Genomic DNA, 25,994 nt, shown 5'->3' on the forward strand with positions numbered 1-25,994 from the left:
AAACGAACAGGAAATAACATCACCACAAACCCCAGGAACTCCATCCAGGAGAAAGATATAAATAGAAAGCAGGAGACAACAGCTTAGCTTCACTTGGAGGTCACCACTGATGATGTTACCTAGCCAGGTAATGAAACATCTGGATATCAAACCTAAAGCTCAGCGAGCAAAGCTACACCCTAAACCTCAACCTGAGCTACAAACCTTCACAAATCTTGCAAAAACATAACTACTGTTCAAGAGTATGTCATTGACTGTTAAGTATTTGGAATGTTTGAGATTATGATAGGTGTTATACAAATGCAACTTGTCATCTTCTATCACTGTTGAAACATTTTGGCTGAACATTTGCAATGCACCTCTCTCGAATCCTTGGATTTCCATCTTTTACAAATTCCTGGCTCAAACCCCTACAACTTGCTTTTTGTCCTGGATTAAGATTCACTTCTAGTGTTAGCAGACAGGAAAAGACTCTCTGATCCATTCAGCCCATCACTTGCTCCCCTCCATTTTCTACATACCCCCAATTCATAAACTTGACGTTCACAACATCATGTACCGTTCGCCCAGTGTCTCCCCTCTCATTCCTCCTGATTCTGATATCAATAGCAGGGTCTTCTGCCATGTCAGCCTTGCTCTTTGAAAACCTCTTTGTATATCCTTCATCGTTCAACTGTTTCTCCCTTTTAAAAATTTGCCTTTAAACCTAACTTTTTGATCATCTATTTAATCATCTTTCCTAACTCTTTCACAACTCCTTGTTTTCACATTAAAAACATCATGTCAGATTTTATTCATCTTCTGCAGCCATTATGGACTAGAAGTTGTTCCACGTCCTTAAAACTTTGATGAGATTTCCTGTTAATTAAGCTCTTGCCTCCACTCAATTTTAAGTCCATGAGTTAGTGGTTAATCTGAAATATCATCGACATATTAATGAATCATCCTTCATTTCCCTGAGTGTAGAAGTTTCAGGCATCAATGTTTCTGTATACACCATTAGTTCTGAATTGCATACTTTGAAAGAGGAAATACTGACGTACAATTAGTCCAAAATGTCAGTGACAAAGCTTTAAATGTGGCAAAATCTTGACCTTTTAATGCAATGTGGAATTAATGTTGCAATCATTTTCCCTTTGAATTTTTGCTCCTGTTAATCATTAAGACATTGTCTCATATATTTGTGGATACATCATCAGACATCAAATTCTGTCTGAGTGACCCTGGAGTATTAGCTTCCCAATTACCTAACCGTGAGAGATTGACCATCCCAAGTCTTAATCTGTCTTGAACCAGCAAACAACCTTTCCCCTAAGGGACGCTGGGTTGCCCAACAATTAAGAACCAGGACCGTGTGCAGTTTAAAGACAAGGAATCCTCTTTCCAAGTCTCAAGGTGCTAAGGCCAATTGTAGAGCTGCTGCTGAATTCCGAACAAATACACCTAACTCAACACAGACTGGGCAAAAGTAGATTAACATAAAGAGAGTGAATAAATTGCATTTTCTTTCATTTGTGTGTGAAAATTAGACATCATTTTCTGTGCACTCTGTTGGACTTTCCGATGACAGAATGTGATGAAATTCATTCAATTGGCTGCTAGGCCCCAGCATCACTCAAAAGCAGGGTTTCACACCCCATGTACAGAGGGCAGTTGAGCCACCTTTACCCACAAGGGCCTATAAGACCATAAGACATGGGAACAGAAATTAAGCCATCCAGCCCATCGAGTTTGCCCCGCCATTTATTCAACTTATCAGCCATGATTGAATGGTGGAGCAGACTCGATGGGCTGAATGGCCTAATTTCTGCTCCAATGCCTTATGCTCTTATAAGCCCTTGTGGGAAACGGTGGCTCAGCTGCTCTTTGTAAACGGGGTGGGAAACCCCATGTATTAGTGCATTTACTACCCATCTCTCTCATTAACCAGACAACAAACTGAGCTGATTTATTGATTACTGTACTTCTATAAACAAGGCAACATGGCCCAAAGAACAAGTGAAGGATCCCACATGCCATCTGTCTCCAGCATTGATATAAATAAATGATGATTAAAGAGATCTTCAAAAGAGACATCCTTGCAGGGTGGAAGCTCATTATTAAAATTTGTTGATTCTAATCAGGCATGACGCATTAGGGAGATTGAATATTAAACAGTCAAGGATGAGGGCCATGTGTGATATTGGGGAAAAATGTTAAATGATCAATTTAAAGAAAATTAGAAACGTTTGCTTCTGTCAACCTCCTTGGGTGAATCTCGAAGATCCCACGTCACTGTTTCAGGAAGAGCAGAGGAATTCTCCCAACAATCTCTTATAAAGTACATTACTTGGTTATTTAATTCAAAAATAGAAATTGCTAGAAAAACTCAGCAGGTGTGGCAACATCTGTGGAGAGAAAACAGAGTGACCCTTCCTCACTTCTCTTTTACAGCCACTGCAGTTCTTTTGGTTTTTGTTTGGTTATTTAATTATTGTTTCTGAATATAGTGTTCTGATTAGTGGCAAATTTCCAATATTACATAGAATCCCTACAGTGTGGAAACAGGCTATTTGACCCATTGAGTCCACAGCAACTCTTTGAAGAGCCTCCAACCCAGACCCCACACCCCTCTCCATATTTCCCATGGCTAATCCATGGCCTACACATTGCAGGACACTATGGACAATTTATCATAGCCATTGCACCTAAACTGCATATCTTTGGACTGTGGGAGGAAACCAGAGCACCTGGATGAACCCCACACAGACACAAGGAGAATGTGCAACCTCCACACAGACAGACAGTTGTCTGAGAATGATATTGAACCCAGGTTTCTGGTACTGTGAAGCAGCAGTGCTAACCACTGAGCCGCCATCCTCACTGTCTGGATATTGCTTTTGTACATCCAGAGATGATGAAAGGTGCCATATTAAAGGTATTTTCATCTTTCGCAAGATTTCAGACTGGTGTCTGTGGATCTTGGGGAACTCACGAAGGATTACCAGGAGGTTCCTAAGCTTATTACATATCCAGCTGACTTGGCCAGGCATGTCCGAGCTGCAAGGTGGATGCCAAAAGAGGCTGCGTTTTATGTTTTGGTTTTGTTGACTTGCCAATATTGCTTCTGCATTTTGCCGTGGATTTGGAGGAGCCGGTGTTGGACTGAGGTGGACAAAGTTAAAAATCCCACAACACCTGGTTATAGTCCAACAGGTTTATTTAGAAGCACTAGCTTTCAGGCACTGCTCCTTCATCAGGTAGTTAAGGTTTTTCATCACCTGATGACGAAGCAGCATGTTGAAAGCTAGTGCTTCCAAATAAACCTGTTGGACTATAACCTGGTGACGTGTGATTTTTAACTTTTGCCATTGAGTTAGACTATGAATGACAAAGGGGGAAGAAAGATAAGTAAGTTGCTGTTTCCTCCAATTAAAAGTGGTTCAAGAGCAGGTTGGGTAAACCCATCAGTTTATGGGTGAAGCAAATGTCACAGAATAAAAACAAAAATCACCTGGGAAAGGTATCATGCATCTAAATTGCACTCAATCCCAAACATTCAGGAAATAATTATCTATTCTAATCCAATCATATAGTAATATCTGATGGATGGCCTCTCTCTTTGATGATATTAATAACATCCCAGCATTACCTTCTCTCCTTCATTCAATTTAAATCCATTTATAAAGCAAAGTCTTTGGAATCACACTCTTCAAAGTAATGCACGGGAATGTAATATTTTCTAATGTTACTGAGCAGGATTGAAGAATACTATACAAAGGTTTTGCTTTACCCAGTGATATAACTGTTTGAAAATCAATATTTACCAAGTGCCTTGAAGATGGATGCTTTATGAAAGTGTGACCTCTCCCCGATATGAGCTCTCTACCTCTTCTTATTGTAGGAGGAATCCTCACTGAGATGTGTTTAGGCACCCTCAGCATTAACAACAACAATTTGAATTGGTATAGCATTTTAAAAAGTAGTCTAAAGGCCATAAGAATGTCATCAAATTAAATTTGAATATTCCAGAGTGATTCCAGGGTCATTGGGTTAAATTATGAGGACAAATTTATTGATTGATTAGGTTTGTATCCCCTTTAGTGATTAAGATTAGGGTGATGTTTAAGGTTATGAAATGAATTGATAAGATTTTCTCTGATGGGAACAGCCCAGAACAGTCTTTTTCATGATGGTAGCCGTTAACTAGTCCATGTTGGACTAAATTCACATTAAATGTTAACTATCTGGACAGGGGAACTGAGAGCATTGTTGCTAAGTTTATAGATGACACAAAGACAGGTGGAGAGACAGATAGTGTTAAAGAGGCTGCAGAAGGACTTAGATGGCCAGGGGAGTGGGCAAAGGAATGGCAGATGGAATACAATGTGGGAATGTGTGAAGTCATGTACACTTTGATCGGAAGAAAAGAGGCATAGACCGTTTTCTAAATGGGGAAAGGCTTTGTAAATCTGAAGGCAAAGGGACTTAAGAAACCTGGTCTAGGATTCTCTTAAGGTTAATATGCAGCTTCACGTGGCAGTTAGGAAGGCAAATGCAATGTGAGCATTCTTTTTGGGAGGGCTAGAATACAAGAGTAGGGATGTTCTGCTGAGTCTGTATAAGATTCTGGTCAATCTGCATTTGGAATATTGTCCGCCATTTTGGGCCCCATATCTAAGGAAAGATGTGCTGGCCTTGGAGGTGTCTAGAGGATATTTACAAAAATGATCCCAGGGCTTATATGTGAGGAGCGGGGTTTGTATACAATGGAGTTGAGAAGGTTGAGGGGAATACCAACTATTGAAGAACCTGAGTAGAGTGGACGTTGAGAAGATATTTCCATTAGTATGTGAGACTAGTACCTGGGGGCACAGACTCAGGGTGAAGGGACAACCCTTTAGTACTGAGATGAAGAGGAATTTCTTTAGACAGATGGTGGTTAATCTTTCGAACTCATTATTACTGAAGGCTGTGGAGGCCAAGTCATTAAGTGTATTTAAGACAGAGATATTTAGGGTCATGATAAGTAAGAGGATCAATGGTTACATGGAGAAGACAAGAGAATGGAGTTGAGAAACAAATGATGGAGAAGACTCAATGGGTCAAGTGGTCTAATTCTGCTCTTATATCATCTGCTCTTATGGTCTAACAAAGAAGGCATAACCTCACAATTAGATTTATAACCATTCGAGGTTAGGTCAGAAGTACAGCTTCAGGCAGTGGATGACGGAAATCTGGAATTCTCTCTCCCAATAGTTGTTGAAATAAATTGTCAATAGAAAATTTCAAAAGTGAGATTGTTACATCTTATTAGGAAAGAATAATGAGGGTGATGGATCCAAGTGGGCAGATTGAGTTAAGATACAGGTCCGTTATGATCAAATTGAACGGTGGAACAGGCTTGAGAGGTTGAATGTGGGTTGATAATGTGTTGCTGGAAAAGCACAGCAGGTCAGGCAGCATCCAAGAAGTAGGAAAACCAACGTTTTGGGCCAGAGTTGAATGCCATGCTCATCCTATTTTCCCTCTGCTTGGAAAATGGAGTTTGTTTGGCAATTTTATTCAGAGGCTCCAAATGACTGCCTCCAGTTCCCCTATCAATGTCACATTCTTTGAGGTTGCTTTGTAATTTTGTTGGAGCTGAACGGAAGACACTTTGCACCCTAATCAGCACCACACCTAATCTGGCAGCGCTTAATGCTGATTCGAGACACTTCAAAATAGGAAATGTTCCATTTCCCACCAAAAACACCCCTCACCCCAATGGGTACAAAATTCGCCAAGTCCATGTTTATATTGTGAATGGAAACCTATTCACATATTCCTATTAGAATGAGCAAACAAATTCAGAGATGAGTCAAACCAACACTTTGTCAGGCATCTTCTTATGACCTTTATTGAACAACAATAGGAACAACAACTTTATTGAGATGTGAAGCAGTCCTTGTCCAAATGCAGCAAGACAGAGATAATACCCAGGTTTGGGTTGACAAGTGGGAAGTAGCATTCATGCCATGAGGGTGCCACACAATGGCCATCTCCAACAAGAGAGAATCCAACCATTACCCCTTCACTTTCAACATCCTGGAGACTTGCCATTGGTCACAAACTGAACTGTACGAGCCAGATAAATACTTTGACTACAAAAGCAGGTCAGAAGCTAGGAATCATGCAGAAAGTAATGCATCTCTTGACTCTCCAAAGCCTATCAACAATCTACAAGTCACAAGTCAAGAATGCGATGGAATGCATCCTACTTGCCGACTTGCGTGCATCTCCAACAACAGTCAAGAAGCTTGATGTCATTCAAGAGAAAGCAGCTTGTTTGACTGGCACTGCATTGACCAATACTTAGTCCTCCACTACTCTTGCTCAGTAGCAGCAATGTGTACCATCTGCCAGAAATTCACTACAGAAATTCACCAAGGTTCCTTAGACAGTGTTTTCCAAACCTAAGACCACTACAATTGAGAAGGTCAAGGGCAGCAAATACATTGGCCAATTAACACTGCAAATTCCTCTCCAAACCACTCACTATCCTGACCTGTAAATATATCATGTTCCTTCAGTGTTGTTGGGTCAAAATCTTGGGACCCCCTCCCTAACAGCATTGTGGGTGTGACTGTACCGATGGACTGCAGTGGTCGAAGAAAGCAGCTCGCTATTACTTTCTCAAGAGTCAATCAGTGCAATAACCACTGGTCTAGCCAGAAACACCTATATCCCATGAATGAACAATTATAAAAATAAGGTAATTGGAAATGGTGATTGACAAGGGCAAAACCAAATAAAAATATAGTTGACTATTAAGAAAGAACCAGAAGATAGAAGGTATCGTAAACACCATGATGGTACAAAACACCTACTTGCCCAATCCCTACACCACTGAATACTTAATGATTAAACAAACTAGGATTGAATTTCCTGGAAAATTAGAATGTCTTAGAGTGATTTGGTTTCTTGGTTCTTCTATGGGATTCAGGTGTCACTGGCAAGGCTGGTATTTATTGTACTAGTTGCCCTTGAACTGATTAGCTTCCTCGGCCATTTCAGAGGACAGTAAAGACATTGTTTACATCTGGAGTTGCACATCGGCCAAACCAGGTAAGGATGTCAGATTTCCTTCCCTACAGGACATCAGTGAATCAGATGGATCTTTCTCACGAGTGATAATATGATCACCATTAGACTACTTCTAACTGAATTTGAATTTCACCATCTGCCAATGGTGGTATTCAAACCCCAGAACAGCCTGAGGTTCTGCATTAGTAGTCCAGTGATATTTTCAATAGACTACTGCCTGGCCTGTTTGATGAAAGCTTTCAAGATTTTAAAGGGAACAGATATGATTGATTTCAAGAAAGTGGTTCCACTTGTTGGAAAGTCGAGGACTAAATGCACAATCCAAAAATACAAACTTTCAGCAACGACATTAGGAAGCACATTTTCATGCCAAGGTTGGTCGTGGTTTGAAATGTTAATTGTATGTGAAGTAAATTGTTAATATTAAAACTGAGATTGGTAGACTTCTGTTAGTCAAAGATATTGAGAGATGTGGAGCAAGGGGGCGTGTGTGTATGCTGCGTGTGTGTGTGCTGCGTGTGTGTGTGCTGCGTGTGTGTGTGCTGCGTGTGTGTGTGCTGCGTGTGTGTGCTGCGTGTGTGTGTGTGCTGCGTGTGCGCACACACACGCTCGTGTGGAGTTAGGTTTTAGTTCAGCAATGATTTCAATAAATGTCTGAAGAGACTTGAAAGGTAAATGACCTGCTCCTGTCTGAATCAGATCACTGTCAGGAATACCCCTGACACCTTACCTCCTGAACTACCCATTCAAAGAGATGAATGAGGGCTTTAGTGACATTAATATATCTGTCTAATTCACTGTCTTTAGGAAGCTTGGGACTGCAGTGGGTAAGGAATCCGTGTTTGAGATTGTTCTGAATGGAATGTTAAAGTGTACACATGATGAACTGTGAAGTGCTTTTCTATTTCAAGCCGCCTCCTTCTGTTCGAACACACTCTTCAGCAAACGTGTTTAATGCAGCATTCAATGAAATCTGGGAGGCAGAGGGATATTTCCGGCAGCTCCTGCAGCAGTAATGGCGGTTCCTTGTGGCTGTTGGGGCCATGTCCGTTGGCGGTCTGCTTTAGCGGCACAGCCTGGGATTCCGTCGGATGGGTTGGCCGCGGCCTTGACAACGAGGTGGTCAGAATCCGGTGGCTTGGGATTCTTTTGGACGGTTTTTGTAACGTCTTGCTTCCCAGAATCGGTGACGAGATTGTTCCTTGGGGTGGCTTCTGTGAAGTCTTACGGCCCGAGATTCCGATGGCCCGACACGGGTCCCCTGCTGGGGGGCAGCCTCCAGCCTCTAATTCCTACAGCACGGTGTAGCAGTCTTGTAGCGGTACTGTATGTTCCCAAAACCAGGAGCTGGAGATTGAACTAAGATGGACTTTGTCTCAATTTATAAAAATTTATTAATACCTTTCTGGTATTAATATAGTTGCTGTGGTATGGTGACTTCAACACATTTCACAATATTTTGTTTTAAAATACAAGTGACAATAATTGACTATTCTAGTCTATTCGTTTGAAGTTGATTCAGAGCTCATAAAAATCAGTGAGCAAGGAGAAATCTGAGAAGAATTTTATTCTGGCGTTGAAATGTAGAAAGATGTAAGATACAAAGTAGTAATCAGGGATTATATAAATACTTAATTGAAGCAGTAATTGGACATTAGCAAAACGTTATCAAAGTTCCTGGTTTAAAAATGGTTCTGATCATTATTTTTAAAGTTACATTTGGCCACCTGCAGTTTTGCGCTTGTGTAATACATCACTTCTAATTCTTGAGATATTGCAATATTTATAACAAGTCTATTTTTAAGTGCAGCCAGTTTTTTTTGACAGTGCATGCTGCTGTATTGATAATTACTGCAGGCACTTGTTGGAAATGGAATGCATCAGAAATGAATGGAAGAAACACACGAGGAAAGAGAAAGAAAAGCAATGAAGAGACATCAGGATTTGAAAACATAACTTGGGTTGATTTACGTCAGCAAAGCTTGGTTGGTAATACACTGACATCATTTCCTACAGGTTCAATCTTCAGGCTGAAGGACCCAAGTATGGAGAGCGAGAGTCACATAGAAGCCTATCTCTGAGCCACCATTATTCTTGAAAATGTTGCCTTGTATGTGAGAAAACTCACCCAGGTCCTTCTGCCAGTGTATGGCAGAAGCTTCTAAAAAACTATTTGAAGAGAAGCTTCAGATTTGGCAATTTGGCAGTTTTTCTTGACTGGTGAAAAATACACTTGGGTGTAATTTTTCTTTAAGCAATGGTTAAGAAAGTAAATCCACTTGCAAATCACTCATGGATGTTTGATACAGAAAAACTACCATTTTTGCCTCCATAATGCATAAATGACTGTACTGCGATAAAGTACTCCTCGAAGCAGCATCACGCTGCTGGAAACAAAAACAGGAATTGCTGGAAATGCTCAGTAGGTCTATTTACAAAAATCAGAGTTAAAGTTTCGGGTTAAGTGACCCTCCCTCAGATTGATTTGCGCTGATTTACAACATCCATGGGTCTTTAGGTTTTGACATGATGAGAAGCTATGCCATACCATATTCATTCCAGCCTCATCATTTTTTTTCCTTTCCTAATCCAATGAAAGGACTTACCAGAAAAGGACCTTGATCAGCTGGGGAAGTGGGCCGAGAAATGGCAAATGGAGTTTAATACAGATAAATGTGAGGTCTTGCATTTTGGAAAGTCAAATCAAGGTAGGAGTTTCAAGGTAGGGCCTTAATGAGTGTCGTGGAACAGAGACACCTTGGAGTTCAGGTGCACGGTTCTCTGAAAGTGGACTCCCAGGTAGGAAGGGCAGTGAGGAAGGTTTTTGGCACACTGGCCTTCATCAGTCAGGGCATTGAGTATAGAACTTAGGACATTATGTTGCAGTTGTATAGGATGTTGGTGAGGCCGCACTTGGAGTATTGTGTTCGGTTTTGGTCACCTTGCTATTTGAAGGATGTTACTCAACTGGAAAGAGTGCAGTAGAAATTCACAAGGATATTGCCAAGACTCAACGTCCTGAGTTACAGGGAGAGGTTGGACTAGCTAGGAACTTTTCTTTCGAGCATAGGAGACTGGAGGGAAACTTGTAGAAGTGTATAAGATCATGAGAGGCATGGACAGGGTAAATGCACTCAGTCTTTTTCCCAGGGTTGAGGAATCGAGGACTACAGGGCATCAGTTTAAGGTTAGAGGGGAAAGAATAAAAGGGAACTTGAGGGGCAGCTTTTTTACACAGAGGGTGGAACGCCTATGGAATAAGCTGCCGGCAGAAGTTGTTGAGACGGATACATTCTGCGCTGAAAATGTGTTGCTAGAAAAGCGCAGCAGATCAGGCAGCATCCAAGGAGCAGGAGAATCGACGTTTCGGGCTTCTTCCTGAAGAAGGGCTCATGCCCGAAACGTCGATTCTCCTGCTCCTTGGATGTTGCCTGACCTGCTGCACTTTTCCAGCAACACATTTTCAGCTCTGATCTCCAGCATCTGCAGACCTCACTTTCTCCGAGATGGATACATTACCAACATTTAAAGAGTATTTGGACAAATACATGGATAGGAAAGGTTTAAGAATAATATGGGCCAAGTGCAGGGAAATGGGGTTAGCTTTGACAGACATTTTGGTCGGCGTGGACCAGTTTGGGCCAAAGGGCCTGTCTCCGTGCTGCAGGACTCCATGACTTCATGACTCGATGATTCCATGACTTCTACACGTGATTTAACATGAGAATATTTGTGTATTTAGCAGTATGCTCCTAGGTCCATGCTTCTTGGAAAGACTTGCTGAGTGAATCCAAAAGAGGGTGTAGGGTAGGTGGAGAGGTACAGAATGGATATCAAGGAGGTGAGTTCAAGATGAATGATTTCTAAAGTGGAGAAGGAAAGGAACCATAACTAGGCCCATTCAGCCCATCAAGCCTGCCATGTCATTTTGCATTATTGCTGATTGTCTAACTCAATGCCATTTTCCCACACTACCTCCTTAACTCTTAATCTTGTTAGTCACTACAAACCTATCATCTTCTGTCTTGAACCTACCTAATGATTGAGCTACTGCAGTCCTTTGAGGTGGAAAATTTCAAAGATTCACCACCCACAGAGTGAAGAAATTTCTTCCTTATCCCAGTCTTGAATGGCCCATCCTTTCTTCTTTGAGATTATGTATCTAAAAGTGTGGTGCTGGAAAAGCACAGCAGGTCAGGCAGCATCTGAGGAGTAGGAGAGTTGACTTTTCTGGCATCAGCCCTTCATCAGGAATGTCCATTGGTTCCAGATTAATCAGCCATAAGAAACATCCTATCCAGATCTGCCCTCTCATTGTGTAAATTTCAATAGGATCACCTTCATTCTTCAAAACAACAGAATACAAATTCATTCTCTTCAATCTCTCCTCATAAGACAGTCCCACTATCCCATGGATTAAACGGGCGAATCTTCATTGCAGTGCCTCTGTGGCAAGAATAGATTTTGTTACAGAAGGAGACAAAAACATGACACAATACTCCAAGTATTGTCTCACCAAAACTTGATACAACTCCAGCAAGACATCTTTGCTTTCGTATTAAATCCCCTTTTGCTCAGCCTCTGTTGGATGGATGTATCAAATCTGTTCAAGACACATAGTGCTTAAATTTCTAACTGCACATGTATACCAGCTTTTAGTGACTCAAGGTCATGTAGATCCCTTTGCCTTTCTGTTTTTTGATACCAAAGCACGCACTTAGATTAAATTCCATCTGCCATGTTCTAGCCCATTAACTTAGCCAGTCCAAGTCGTCTTGAAGCCACTTTGTACACTCCTCACAATTTGCATTCCCACCCAGCAGGGGGACCTTCAGCACTTCAGTAACAGGGAAGGCTACAAGTGCAGGTACAAAAGGACCTCCCGAGGTAACGGGGATTTTAATTTCAGAATGGGAGATTTGGAGAGCTTACTGATCTCCGTAATCAGACCCAGTAAGGCCATTTGCAAGACAGCTGTTCCAAACATTCTTTTCTCTAATGAGAGAGACATTACGAGGTATTGAGGTATTTTCAAAGCTGTGCTATTGAGTAAGACAAACATCTTCACACTACTGTTGGCTGTTAACACCTCAAAAACAGGTATCACTTATTGTCATGCATTCCTAAAGAAAGCTAAAGAAGTAATCTGAAAAAAAAGGAGTCTGCGATTTCTATCTTTAATGCAGTTTAATAGGGCAAATATCAAGCTTGTTCAAACCAGGTGTGCTTCAGTTTTATCCAATTTTTCTAAATTGATTCACATTTATAAACAGAAAGAAATCAATTTGGTCACTTTGGAGTTAGATTTCTTCCTGATTAGATTAGATTCCCTACAGTGTGAAAACAGGCCCTTAGGCCCAACAAGTCCACACTGACCCTCCGAAGAGTAACCCACCCAGACTCCTTTCCCTCTTACTAATGCACCTAACACTATGGGCAATTTAGCATGGCCAATTCACCTGACCTGCACATCTTTTGGACTGTGGGAGGAAACCAGAGGCACCCGGAGGAAACCCACGCGGACACAGAGAGAATGTGCAAACTCCACACAGACAGTCGACCGAGGTTGGAATCAAACCTGGGTCCCTGGTGCTGTAAGGCAGCAGTGCTAACCACTGAGCCACCCTGCCGTCCCACTTCACTTCCTGTGAAGTGGAGTATGGATGTATTTTCACCATGCTGATACAACCTGTCGTACGATGAAAATTATAAGACAACAGGCTACAATTGCCACAATTGTGAGACCACATCTTGAGTACTGTACATTGTCTTGTTTTCCATATATAAGGAAGGATATGCAAGGGGTCCTTGATTTGTGAACGTCAGATTTACAAACGGTTGTACTCATGAACGTGATTCCAAGCACAGGTATAATTTTAATGATCCAACATACAATATTTCTCGTACTTGCGAATGCCTGCTTTCTATAGTCCCACATTGTGTTCTGTCTTACAAACAAATCGACTTGAGTCTGGACTCCAGAATAAAACCAGTTCGCCAGTTCGGGGATTTGCCTGTATATCATACAGTCATAGAGTCATAGAGAAGTACAGCATGGAAACAGACCCTTCGATCTAACTTGTCCACACTGACCACATATCCTAACCTAATCTAGTCCCATTTGCCAGCACTTGGCACATATTGCTCTAAACCCTTCCTATCCATTATATCTATCCAGATGCCTTTTAAATGTTGTAATTGTACCAGCCTCCACCACTTCCTCTGGCAGCTCATTCCATAAACGCGCCACCCTCTGCGTGAAAAAGTTGCCCCTTCAGTCCCTTTTAAATCATTCCCCTCTCACTCTGAACCTATACCCTCTGGTTCTGGACTCTCCCACTCCAGGGAAAGGGATTTGCCCGAAACAGTAATTCTCCTGCTCCTCGGATGCTGCCTAACCTGCTGTGCTTTTGCAGCACCACACTCTGGACTTTGACTCTCCAGCATCTGCAGTTCTCACTTTCTCCTTATCCTATGAAGACAAAGGAAGGGCTGTTGTGCTACAATGCTAGTGTCCCTACTTCCGAGTCAAACAGTCTGGGTTTAAATCCCTCCTTCCCTAGAGGTGTGTGTTTGGAGAGGTTGATTTATAAATCCAGTGAAAGAAGGGAGTGCTGAGTGTAGGTCAGTGTAAATTCTGTACAATTTCTCCTCTAAGTGGGACCCACCACTGAGTATTGAATGTCGATTGTTGTAGTTTGGACTGATATCCAGGCTCAAGGAAAGGGTGTTGTTTCACTGCAAGATAGATTTCCTTTTTAAATATTCCTTTCCCTGGCTTATAGTGACATTAGGATGATTTCAGGGCTCCTCAACTCCATAGAGATAGACACGGTCTGTGTGTGTTAATCAAAATGAACATGAAATAATGTGATCATGAATAGTAAGCTCCACACTTTAAAGCTAGTGATGGTGTTTCAATAATTTAATATATATTTTTTTTTTAAAAAAAATCACTGCTGTCATCAGGCAGTCATCCTGGAGGATTTAATTGGGATTATTCCAGTGTATCTTTTTTAATTCGTGATTTAAACGAGGAAGGATTAACACTGGTTTGCCTGTAAGGAGCCTAGCTTACTGTTCAGGGGGAAGAGGGTGTGTTAGTGTTGTAAGCAGTCCAGAGCAGCTCCAACCCCAATGTGGGCAGAGAGGAGAGACCCGACCAGAGGACAAAAATCCTATTCCTCTTGCAATCCACAACCGCGGATAAAAAGGTACGTAAAGGATTACTGAGGAATCGATTTAATAGATTTGATTTTTATCTCTTTTTTTTAAAAAAAACGTGCATATGATTTATTGCTGCAGGCTTGCGTTATTTTGCCGAATTTATTTTTAACGCAAAATGCAGCACGCATATGCAAAAAGGGTTATAAAAATATGTTTGGATGTTCAGTTGTGTTTCTTTTGTCGCTGGAAGGACTGGGCACAGTAAGGGGGGAGAGCAGCCTTTCACGATTTCGCGGCTCTTGTGTTATGTAGCATGCCTTTTTCCAAGGGCATCACCTTTTTAATATCTGCAAATGGGTTTACGGCAGGAGTCCGCTCATTCAGAAAGGTGAACGGAATTTGTTGAGGTTTGAGAGAGTATTGGGGCGAAGCCGGGGGTGTGATGCACAATAATTAGAGGATGTGTTCTGTATGGAGATGAACAGTTTTCTAATAAAATAAATTAAAATGTCCCTTTTTTTAAAAAGTAAAAATGTTAAACCATTCGCTCGTCACTGTGTCACAATAATGAGTGGCTTCCAACGAAATGGAACTGTAGTTCTGAGCTTTTTATTATTATTTAATTATAAAGGTTGCAGCCTTTTGTTGAAGATGTTGCACTCTACATCCAGTAAGTGTTCACTGTTTGGCAGTCATGCAATCAATTAATCACTGAGATCTGTTTTAAATCAATATTCTCACTCAAGAGTTTATCTCCGTTTCCTGCCACTCCCATCCCTTCAAGCGTCTGACCACACGCACCCAGTGCTGGTGAGGACTTGGTTCACTGATGTGATCTTGGAGTGTTACAGTTTAAACACCCGTTGCTGTTCGCTGGCTTTTTCTCAATCTGCTGTCACTTACACTGGTACACTTCTTGTCCATCCACTGATCAAGGAATGACCCATACAATAGAGCAGTGGACTGGTTGGTGCATGACAGTGAGATCGATGGATCATTGAGTGGAATACTGAGTCCTACTAAGTGGACAGTCACTGGCATCAATCCCAGGTGTGTGGTGAGTTAGCTGATTCAACTTGTGCCTCTGGATGTCTCTCTGTAGAGGAAGGCAGGTATCTCCTTCCTCGTTGTGTCCTCGATCTGCCATCTAATGCTGGAAGTATCTGTGTGCCTGGTGAACACAGTTAAGCTTGTCTGTGAAGCTCCTATATTACAATATTCACAGTCTAGACTTCAATGTGAAGACTAGTTACTTGGGCAGGGTGTTAGGAAGCTGTTAACACTTGCTGACTTTTTCCTCCTCATGAGGAACCCAGCTTCTAGAGTTAGATTAGATTTGATTCGATTCCCTACGATGTGGAAACAGGCCCTTCGGCCCAACAAGTCCACACCGACCCTCCGAAGAGTAATCCACCCAGTCCCATTTCCCTCTGACTAATGGACCTAACACTGTGGGCAATTTAGCGTGGCCAATTCACCTGCACATCACCTGTGGGAGGAAATTGGAGAAAACCCTCGCAGACTCTAGGAGAATTGCAAGCTCCACACAGACAGTCGCCTGAGGCTGGAATCGAACCTGGGACCCTCGTGCTGTGAGGAAGCAGTGCTAACCACTGAGCCACCATGCGTTCCCCATTGTGTCCTCTATCTGTTGTCTAATGCTGGAAGTATCTGTGTGCCTGACGAGCAAGACTGCTTTAAGCTTCTCTATGAAGCTCCTATACTACAATGTTCACAGTCTAGACTTCAATGTGAAGACTCGTTACTTGGGCAGGGTGTTAGGGAGCTGCTAACACTTGCTGACGTTTTTTTCGTCCTCATGAGGAACCCAGCTTCTAGAGTTATTAAGGGAAACAGTTAGAAATTAGCCCTGTTTTTGTTTTGTTGTGAAATAGTATACAGGGAAATAATTTTGCTTCGCTTGCTTCGGGAAATGCAGAGGAAACACACTGGTATCAAGTGCACTCGAGAGTGTGCAGAGGAAATTTGCCAGGGTATTGTCTGAAATGGAGGGTCTGAATTATCACGATAGATTGGATAGACCCTGCTTCCCTTGAATCAGTGAAGATTGAGAGAAGATCTCATAGAAGATTGAGGGAGCATGTTTAGGCTTGATAGGAAGGCACTTTTTCCATTAGTAGAGGGGTCAATAACCAGGCCTCATGAATTTAAACTAAGAAGTAGAAGGTTCAGAGGATAGATTGAGGAAAATGGTTTTTACCCAGAGACTGGAACTCATTCCGAAGAGAGTGGTTGAGTCAGAAACTCTAGTCACATTTAGAGTCACAGTCATAGAGATGTACAGTATGGAAACAGACCCTTCAGTCCAACCCGTCCATGCAGACCAGATATCCCAACCCAATCTAGTCCCATCTGCCAGCACCCGACCCATATCCTTCCAACCCTTCCTATTCATATACCCATCCAAATGCCTCTTAAATGTTACAATTGTACCAGCCTCCACCACTTCCTTGACAGCTTCCAAGGCTGAAGGGTAAGAGCTGGAAAATGTGATTTAGTCTTGGCAGATATTTGTTGACTGGGATGGACATGATATGCAAATGGATTCCTTCTGTGCTGTAAATAACTGACTACATTTTGGGGAGAAAAGTGTTTCATCACAACTTCCTTTGAGTGGGCAGTACTCTTGAGTGAGAAGATCCACTTCAGAGATAATTTATTTGGCATTGCATTAAGTTCTGAAAAAATCCTGCCTATCTGATAAAATATTCAAACAAGGGCTTACTTTCCTCCTCAGGTGAATGTAACAGTTCAGCTAGTGGCATCTACAACCTTAATTTCTCAACCAACGCATAAAATTACATAATCTGGTCATTTATTTAATTACTGCCTTTGGGAACTTACTGTGTCCAAATTTGTTGTCGAGTTTCCTGCATTGCAGTATTGGCTACAATTCAGAAGTGCTTTGTTGGCTGTAGAACACGTTGGGACATAGTGAAAGAATTTATATGAATGCAGGCTCTTCCATAAGGTTGCAAATGGGGTCTGTGTACAAAGGGACCCAGGCGGGGTGTCCAGGAAGTTCACAGACTCAATGTATCTCTGCCCTTCTGAGCCAGGCCTACTAACGCCTCATGTAGGGCCTCAAGAATTCTGTATTTTATGGGATAAACTCTGCATTCTATTGATTTCTAATTTTTTTTAAAGATGTTATCTCTTTGTATTTTATCAAATGAGACTGTGAATGAAAGAGAAGGGATTGACATGAGAGTTATTCCCTCTGACATCTGATTTGGGATAGGATAAACTTATTTTGGAGAGAAGCTAAAGACTACCTGAAAGAGAATAAGATGTGTCCAGGTTGCACTCAACTTCTAATATTCAGAAAAGGCTGTCCATTCTAATCCAGTCAGGCATTAACGTCTGATGCATTTCGCATCCCTTTGATTTCATTTGCTGAAAAGTAGTTATTTTTCTTTTTCATGCAGTTCAGTTCCACTGATAAAGGAAAGCCCTTAGAAATAGCCTTCAAGGAAATATTTACTGAACAATTATCTCCACACACAACATTGAGCAGCTGTAAGTTTACACAGTTAAGCCAGTTATGGAAATGAGGAATATTTAAATTTAGCAAACAGATTTCTTATAAAAAAAAGCATTAAAAGCTAGTTAGGAAGGTTCTCAAACTTGGAGCTGTTGTGGGAATTGACATCTCAAAAGTTATTAGCAATCCCTTAGATCTTTAATACTGATGTGTACTTGAAAAGGAATGGAGGAGAATGGTGGCAGTGCCTCTGGGAAGGAAGAAGCAACAATACTGCCTTCAGAAAGAACGAGAAATGCTTAGAAAGGTTACTTGGGATTGCTTGTATGAAATGGAGATGAGGAGGATTTTATGTTGGAGAGTTGGGTGTTTGGAATTTCTCCCCAGAGAATAGAGAAGGCAGAGGTAGATAGTTTTTGATTCCCTTGCTATTCAGGAAGACTTTGTCTTTCCTGTTAGTCAGGAATCTTTAAGGGATAAGTGGGAATGTGGATTTGAGGCATCAGTTGGATCGTATTGAATGGGAGAGCAGACTGGAGGTGCCGAATGGCCTATTCCTGCTCATTTTATTTGTATGGGACAAAACAGCAAGACGCCATCAACAGTCTGTAGAAGACAATGTCTGTCACTGCTGTATGCTGCTTAACATGGTACACCAGGCATGTATTGGTTGTTTTTTTAAAAATCTGATAAAGCTTGCACATAGACCATGCTGTCACACTTAACACATTAGTATATTTATACAAGTTTATAAAAGTGATTATGTATCGTTCACGAGTTGATTCTTTGGGAATCACTGCTGGATTTGTCAAGTTAATGAAACATAAAGGAATCTATATATGGTTTAGTGAGTGAGTTTATTAAGTGAGATAGCAAAGTTCTGGCAGATAGAATACAATGCTATTAAATGTGAAGTCACCCATTTTGGTAGGAGTAACAGTAAAAAGGATTATTTGAGTCATAGAGATGTACAGTATGGAAACAGACCCTTCAGTCCTACTCATCCATACTGACCAGATATCGTAACCTAATCTAGTCCCATTTGCCAGCACTTGGCCCATATCCCTCTAAACCCTTCCTATTCATTTATCTACCCAGATGCCTTTTAAATGTTGTAATTGTACCAATCTCCACCATTTCCTCTGGCTCATTTCATACACCACCCTTTGTATGAAAGTGTTGTCCCTTAGATCCCTTTTAAATTTTTCCCATCTCACCTTAAAACTATGCCCTCTAATTCTGGACTCCCCGACCCCAGGAAAATGACCTTGGCTATTTATCCTATCCGTGCCCCTCATGATTTTATAAACCTCTATAAGGTCAACCCTCAGTCTCTAACGCTCCAAGGAAAACAGCCCCAGCCTAGTCAGCCTCTCCCTGTAGCTCAAATCCTCCAACCCTGTCAAAATCCTTGTAAATCTTTTCTGAACAATGGAGTTTAATTTAGGTAAATACATGGTGCTGCATTTGGGAAAGCAAATCTTAGCAGGACTTATACAGTTAATAGTAAGGTCCCAGGGAGTGTTGCTGAACAAAGAGACCTTGGAATGCAGGTTCATAGCTCATTGAAAGTAGAGTCGCAGGTAGATAGGATAGTGAAGAAGGTGTTTGGTATGCTTTCCTTTATTGGTCAGAGTATTGAGTACAAGAGTTGGGACGTCATGTTGTGGCTATACAGGCCATTGGTTAGGCCACTTTTGGAATGTTGTGTGCAATTCTGGTCTCCTTCCTATCGGAAGGATATTGTGGAACTTGAAAGGGTTCAGAAAAGATTTACAAGGATGTTGCCAGGGTTGGAGGATTTGAGCTATAGGGAGAGGTTGAATGGGCTGGGGCTCTTTTCCCTGGAGTGTCAGTGGCTGAGGGGTGACTTTACTGAGGCTTATAAAATCATGAAGGGCATGGATAGGGTAAATAGACCAAGGCTTTTCCCTAGGGTGGTGGAGTCCAAAACTGGAGGGTGAGAGGGGAAAGATATAAAAGAGACCTAAGGAGCAACTTTTTCACGCAGAGGGTAGTACATGTATGAAATGAGCTGCCAGAGGAAGTGGTGGAGGCTCGTACAATTGCAACATTTAAAAGGCATCCGGATTGGTCAATGAATAGGAAGGGTTTGGAGGGATATGGGCCGGGTGCTGGCAGGTGGGACTAGATTGGGTTGGGATATCTGGTCGGCATGGATGAGTTGGACCGAAGGATCTGTTTCCGTGCTGTACATTTCTATGACTCTAAGTTTCACAACATCCTTCCGATAGGAGGGAAACCAGAATTGCACACAATATTCTAAAAGTGGCTTCAACAATGTCCTGTACAGCCACAACATGATGTCTCAATTCCTATACTCTATATTCTGTGCAATAAAGGAAAGCATACCAAACACCACCTTCTCTATCCTATCTACCTGCAACTCCACTTTCAAGGAGCTATGAACCTGCGCTCCAAGATCTCTTTGTTCAGCAACACTCCCCAGGACCTTACCATAAAATCTATAAGTCCTGCTCTGATTTGCGTTTCCAAAATGCAGCACCTCGCATTTATCTAAATTAACTCCATCTGCCACTCCTATTACTTGAATGGTTAAAAGTTGCAACACGCTGCTATGCAGAGGGGCCTAGGTGTCCTTGTGCATCAACCACAGGAGGTTGGTCTGCACATACAACAAGTAATTAGGAAGGCAAATGGAATTTTGTTCTTCATTGCGAAAGGGATTGAGATTAAAGCAGGGAGGTTATGTTGCAGCTGTACAGGGTGCTGGTGAAGTCACACCTGGAGTACTGCATGCAGTTTTGGTCTCCTTACTTGAGAGAGGGTGTACCGGCACTGGAGGGGATGCAGAGGTGGTTCACTGGGTTGATTCTGGAGTTGAAGGGGTTGGCTTATGAGGACAGACTGAGTAGACTGGGATTACATTCACTGGAATTCAGAAGAATGAGGGGGGGAATCTGATGGAAACATTTACAATTATGAAAGGAATAGACGTAGAGAGGATGTTTGTACTGTTGGGTGAAACTAGGACAAGAGGGCATCACTTCAAGATTAGGAGGAGCAGATTTAGGACTGAATTGAGAAGGAACTTCTTCACCCAGAAGGTTGCGAATCTGTGGAATTCCATGCCCAGTGAAATAGTTGATGCTACTTCAGTAAATGTTTTTAAAGCTAACATAGATATTTTTTGAACAATGAAGGCATTAAGGGTTACAGCGAGAGTGCTGGTAAGTGGAGCTGAGTCCATGAAAAGATCAGCCAGGATCTTATTGAATGGCGGAGCAGGTTCAACGAGCCAGACGGCCTACTCCTGCTCCTGGTTCTTATGTTCTTATGGTAATATGCTGTTTCTTATAAGTTACTTGAAATTTATAGGATTCAAGTGAAGGTTTTAATCTTTAATGCATAAATATTATATATTAAAGAAATACAATTTAAATTTGTCCATAACATTTCTGCTGGATTGTTTAATATTTAATGTTTTCATTCAAATGTGTGGTCCTCTGGCAAGTCTTTCAATTGCAGGTGTAGGGTAGACCTGTCCAGTTTATGTCGTTATGCTGTTTGGACAGCCAGACATACTATGTACTCTGCAAGTATGTCTTTGGTTGGAAGATTGTCCCCATGTCTTGCATTACAGTCAAGTAACAGATTATCAGATCCTCAGATGGATCTCTTGTCAAATCATGTCCTCCTATTGCCTTGCCCAGTTTATGTACCCTTTCTGAATACACATTCTGTATCCCCATTACCTCCATCTTGCTACTTTTCAGCACTGAAATGGTGATGTAACACATGGCTGCTTAAGACAATGCAATGTTCTTTTAAGGTATTTGTTGACGTATTACATTTACTGCTTTTAACTTTGTTGTAAGAAACCTCTAAACTCCCTCACACGCACACACACTCCCTCCATCTCAATGTTGACTGCCCCCTTTACCCTACATCATACAAGCTTCAACATCAGTGTCAAACTGTAGCCATATCCAGAGTAAAAACGAGAGCCCAACACCTACACATTTCCACATCCTGAAAGGCCTTTGGATTCTCGTGGGAATAGTCTAACATCAAAAGCTATGGTGGCACTGTTCTCAATGGTACCAATATTTCCCATCAGCCCTTCACACTGAGGGGTCAGCTCTAGCTCACAAATAAAGTTTCTTGCACCTTCTAACACATAATCCATCAGGAATGTTTTTGCTGCAGAACGGAAAAGGAATTTACCACCTGTTACTAAATGTACAATTTCCCGTTATCCCTCAGTATTTCAGTAATGGAGTCATTTACTGATGTGGATTTATTTGGGTTAGGAAGATTGATCAGAAAAACTAGAGGGGCTCCTTGCTTCTGTGAATAATAGAGGGATTGCTGTGTGACAGAGGCCTCACTTGACATCAGCACAACTTTGGAGCACAGATAAGATTGTACTGTGCAAGATGGGCTTTTACATTTGTAAATACAGATGCCTGATGGCATAATGCCACAGAAATACTCCAATTTATAAATTATAATCCAATTTGAAAATAATTATTCTAATCCTTTCCCTTTTCCAGAATGAGGCCTGGAATGAGAATAGCACAAATATCAAAAGAAGATCAATTTAAATTTGGTTCAGGATACTTTTATCTTGGTAATAAAAAAAGTACTTAATCTAAGTGTTTCTGTTTGCTGCAGGCATTTAAATAAGTGTGAGTTATTGATCCGAGCAAACGTACCTTTTTGGCAGACACATCCAGCATGGAGTTAAACTTCCAAATACTATACACAGTTTAGACAAGATAGGTGAACAAATTTAGAAGTAAGAGATACAGCATTGCCCTGACACCTCTCTCCTCTGTAATTGCCTACTTGTCTCCAAAAAGAGAACCATTATTAATGTATCTCAACATTCATACATTTTAAATGCTTTCATGAGTTATGGGCATTTATTGCCTGCCCCTAATTGACCTTGAATGGAATGGCTTGCTAGGCCATTTCCGAGTGAACCAAATTGATGTGGGTCTGGAGTTACATGGAGGCCAAACCAGGAAGTGGCGGATTTCCCTCCCCAAAATGTTCTATAGGGTGCGTACATGAGGATCAGTGGTCGGCACAACATCGTGGGCTGAAGGGCCTGTTCTGTGCTGTACTGTTCTATGTTCTAAAAGCACTTTGTGAACCAGAGGCATTTGTACAACAATTAGTGATAGTTGTCCTGGTCACCACTGCTGAGACTAGCTTTCAATTCCAGATTTATTAATTGGATTTAAATACCACCAGCTGCTGTGTTGGGATTTGAACCCATGTCCCCAGAGCCTTAGTTTGAGTCTCTGGATTGCTAGTCCAGTGACATTTATCTTAGCCTGCTGGACCAACTTTCCTCATTCCTGAAGAAGGGCTAATGCCCGAAACGTCGATTCTCCTGTTCCCTAGATGCTGCCTGACCTGCTGCGCTTTTCCAGCAACATATTTCCATCAGTGACATTACCTACCTCTTACGTTCATACATAAACTTATGTATCTATGTGCACATATAATATGTAGAATATATAACACAGGAAGAGGCAACCTGGTTCACTTGTCCATATGACTTCTTTCCACACATCCTCCTTGTTCAGGGGTGTGTGTGTGTGTGTGTCTGTGTATGTGAGTGTATTTGCACAAACTGCTTAAAATGAGGGGCATCCCTATATACTCCAGCTCTCTGTAATAATGGCACTAACTATTTCCAGCTAGCTTTTACTAAGTGGAGATAAGGAGCTACCTATAGGGCTATTTCCCTCTGTCCATGTGCACTCATCCCCTAGTGAAATAAATCCAATGGACCTGGTAGATCCGCCCATCCCCAAAAAGCCCAAATACCTCACATTGCTCCTTGACAGCAAAAGTGCCTGTCATGGGGAATTGTTTAGTTACTCTCTTTAATTGACTTTCTCCTTTAAATCCTCATACCCCTTTCTTGGAACCTCCGTATACAATGTGCCAATGCCAGGTAAAAGGTGATTGGGGTCCTATTTTGTAGACTCCCTCCAATGATTGGCTATCAGAAGAAGTGCAAGGATGACCCATGATGAGATGTTGAGTGATTTCTCTGGCCACCATCTTGTCCATGGGGAAGGACACTGCTTCAGCAGAACAGTTTTCCCTCTCAGCAAGGATTATTCATTTACCAAGTCCTTGCAAATTTACTGGTTTGCTTTCTCTTCCTCACTTCCATGGCCTCTGTTTGTGCACATCAGTCATCCAGAGAGCCTTTTTGTTCTTGGCCAAAGTCATGGTTCAGATTGGTGACATGGCTATCCATAAAATCAGTTAGAGTCATGGGGTCATACAGCATGGAAAAAGACCCTTTGGTCCAATCTGTCCACACCAACCAGACATCCCAATATGACCTAGTCCCATTTGCCAGCATTTGGCCTATATCCCTCCATACCCTTCCTGTTCATATATCCATCCAGACGTCTTTTAAATGCTGTATTTATGCTCGCCTTCACCATTTCCTCTGGCAACTCATTTCATACACCCACCACCCTCTATGTGAAAAAGTTACCCTTCAGGTCTTTGCTTAAATCTTTCCCCTCTCATTTTAAACCTGTGTTGCCTAGTTTTGGACTCTCCCGCCCGAGCAGAAAAACCTTGGCTATTCACCCTATTCATTCCCCTCATGATTTTATAAACCTCTGTAAGGTCATCCCCCTCAGGCTCTGACATATGAGGGGGTGGGCGGTGGGAGATAAAAGCCCCAGCCCATTCAGATTATTCCTATGACTCAACACCCCCCCCTCCAGATCCACTTACATCCTTGTAAATCTTTTCTGCACTTGCTCAAATTCAACAACATCCTTCCCATAGAAAGGCGACCAGAATTGTGCACAGTGTTCCAAAAGTGGTCTCACTAGTGTCCTGTATGGTCGAACATGACAGCTTAACTCTTAAATGTTCTGACAAATGAAGGCAAGTGTGCCAAATGCTGTTTCCCCCCCGTGTCTACTTGTGACTCAATTTTCAAGAACAATGCACCTGCACTCCTAGGTCTCGTTGTTCAGCAACACCCTCCAGGGCCCTACCATTGAGTTTATAAGTCTTGCCCTGTTTTACCTTTCCAAAATGCAACACCTCACATTTATCTCAATTAAACTCCATCTGCCACACCTCAGTCCATTGGCCCATCTGATTCAGGTGGGGTGGCATGGTGGCTCAGTGGTTAGCACTGCTGCCTCACAGCTCCAGGCATCCGGGTTTAACTGCCTGTGTGGAGTTTGCACATTCTCCCCGTGTCTTCCTCTGGGTGCTCTGGTTTCCTCCCACAATCCAAAGATGTGCAAGCCAGGTGAATTGGCCATGCTAAATTACCCATAGTGTTAGGTGCATTCATCAAGGGTAAATATAGGGTCTGGGTGGATTACTGTTCGGAGGGTTGGTGTGGACTTGGGCCGAAGGACCTGTTGCCATGCTGTAGGGGATCTAATCTAATCAGGTCCTATTGTACTCTGAGATGATCGTCTTCACTGTCTACCACACCACTGATTTTGATGTCATCTGCAAACTTACTGACTATACCTCCTATATTCACATCCTAATCATTTATGTACATGACAAAGAGCAATCAACCCAGCACCTGTCCTTGCAGCACACTGCTGGTCATAGGCCTTCAGTCCAGAAAGCAACCCTCTATCACCATGCTCTGTGTCCTACCTCTAAGCTAATGTTTTGTCCAGTGAGTAGCTCCCCCTGGATCCCATGTGATCTAACCTTACGAACCAATTTACCATGCAGAACCTTGTCGAACACTTTGCAGAAGTCCATACAGCTCAGGTCTAAAGCTTTAACTTCATCAATCTTCTTTGTCACCTCTTCAAAAAACTCAGTCGTTAATGAGATACTATTTCCAACTTCTAGCAAGACTGCACTGCGGAAATCGATTCTTTTCAAAATTTTTAATTTTTAAAATTAATTTATGGGACATAGTTGTCACCTTAAAGTGATGGTGACTTTCCTGGTTCTGCTGCATGTACTCTCACAGCAGTGAGTTTAAATCCAACGTAGCAAGTGGGGCAATTAACAAGTCCACAATTAAATGCCAGTCTCATTAATAATCACTAAACCACAGGATTGTTGATAAAACCCAACCAGTTCTTCAGGGGGAAAAAAAATCTCCCATCTGTTCTTGGTCCAGCCAACTTCTTATTTCAGATCCACAGGTAAGTGATTGACCTTCATCACTTTTCAAATTGCAATAGAAAACATTGTGTGTTGTCCTTCACTTTATAACACGGACTAATGTCCAAAGTCA

The 25,994-nt window shown here is 41.9% G+C and overlaps 1 protein-coding gene across 3 annotated transcripts in view; it reads left to right on the forward strand.

Annotated features, from left to right (window-relative positions):
- The window catches only part of abcg4a (ATP-binding cassette, sub-family G (WHITE), member 4a), a 144,014-nt gene that overhangs the window by 5,477 nt on the left and 112,543 nt on the right, over positions 1-25,994 (forward strand). Inside the window, exon 1 of one of the 3 annotated variants that reach the window (XM_043676573.1) lies at positions 14,040-14,279. The exons of the other annotated variants lie outside the window; for them this stretch is intronic. The gene's annotated coding sequence lies outside the window, so the exon portion shown is untranslated. Of the gene's footprint in view, positions 1-14,039; positions 14,280-25,994 lie in introns of those variants that run through there. 3 annotated transcript variants of the gene reach the window in all.

This window comes from Chiloscyllium plagiosum, chromosome 35 (genome assembly GCF_004010195.1).
Source record: "Chiloscyllium plagiosum isolate BGI_BamShark_2017 chromosome 35, ASM401019v2, whole genome shotgun sequence".
NCBI lineage: Eukaryota > Metazoa > Chordata > Chondrichthyes > Orectolobiformes > Hemiscylliidae > Chiloscyllium > Chiloscyllium plagiosum.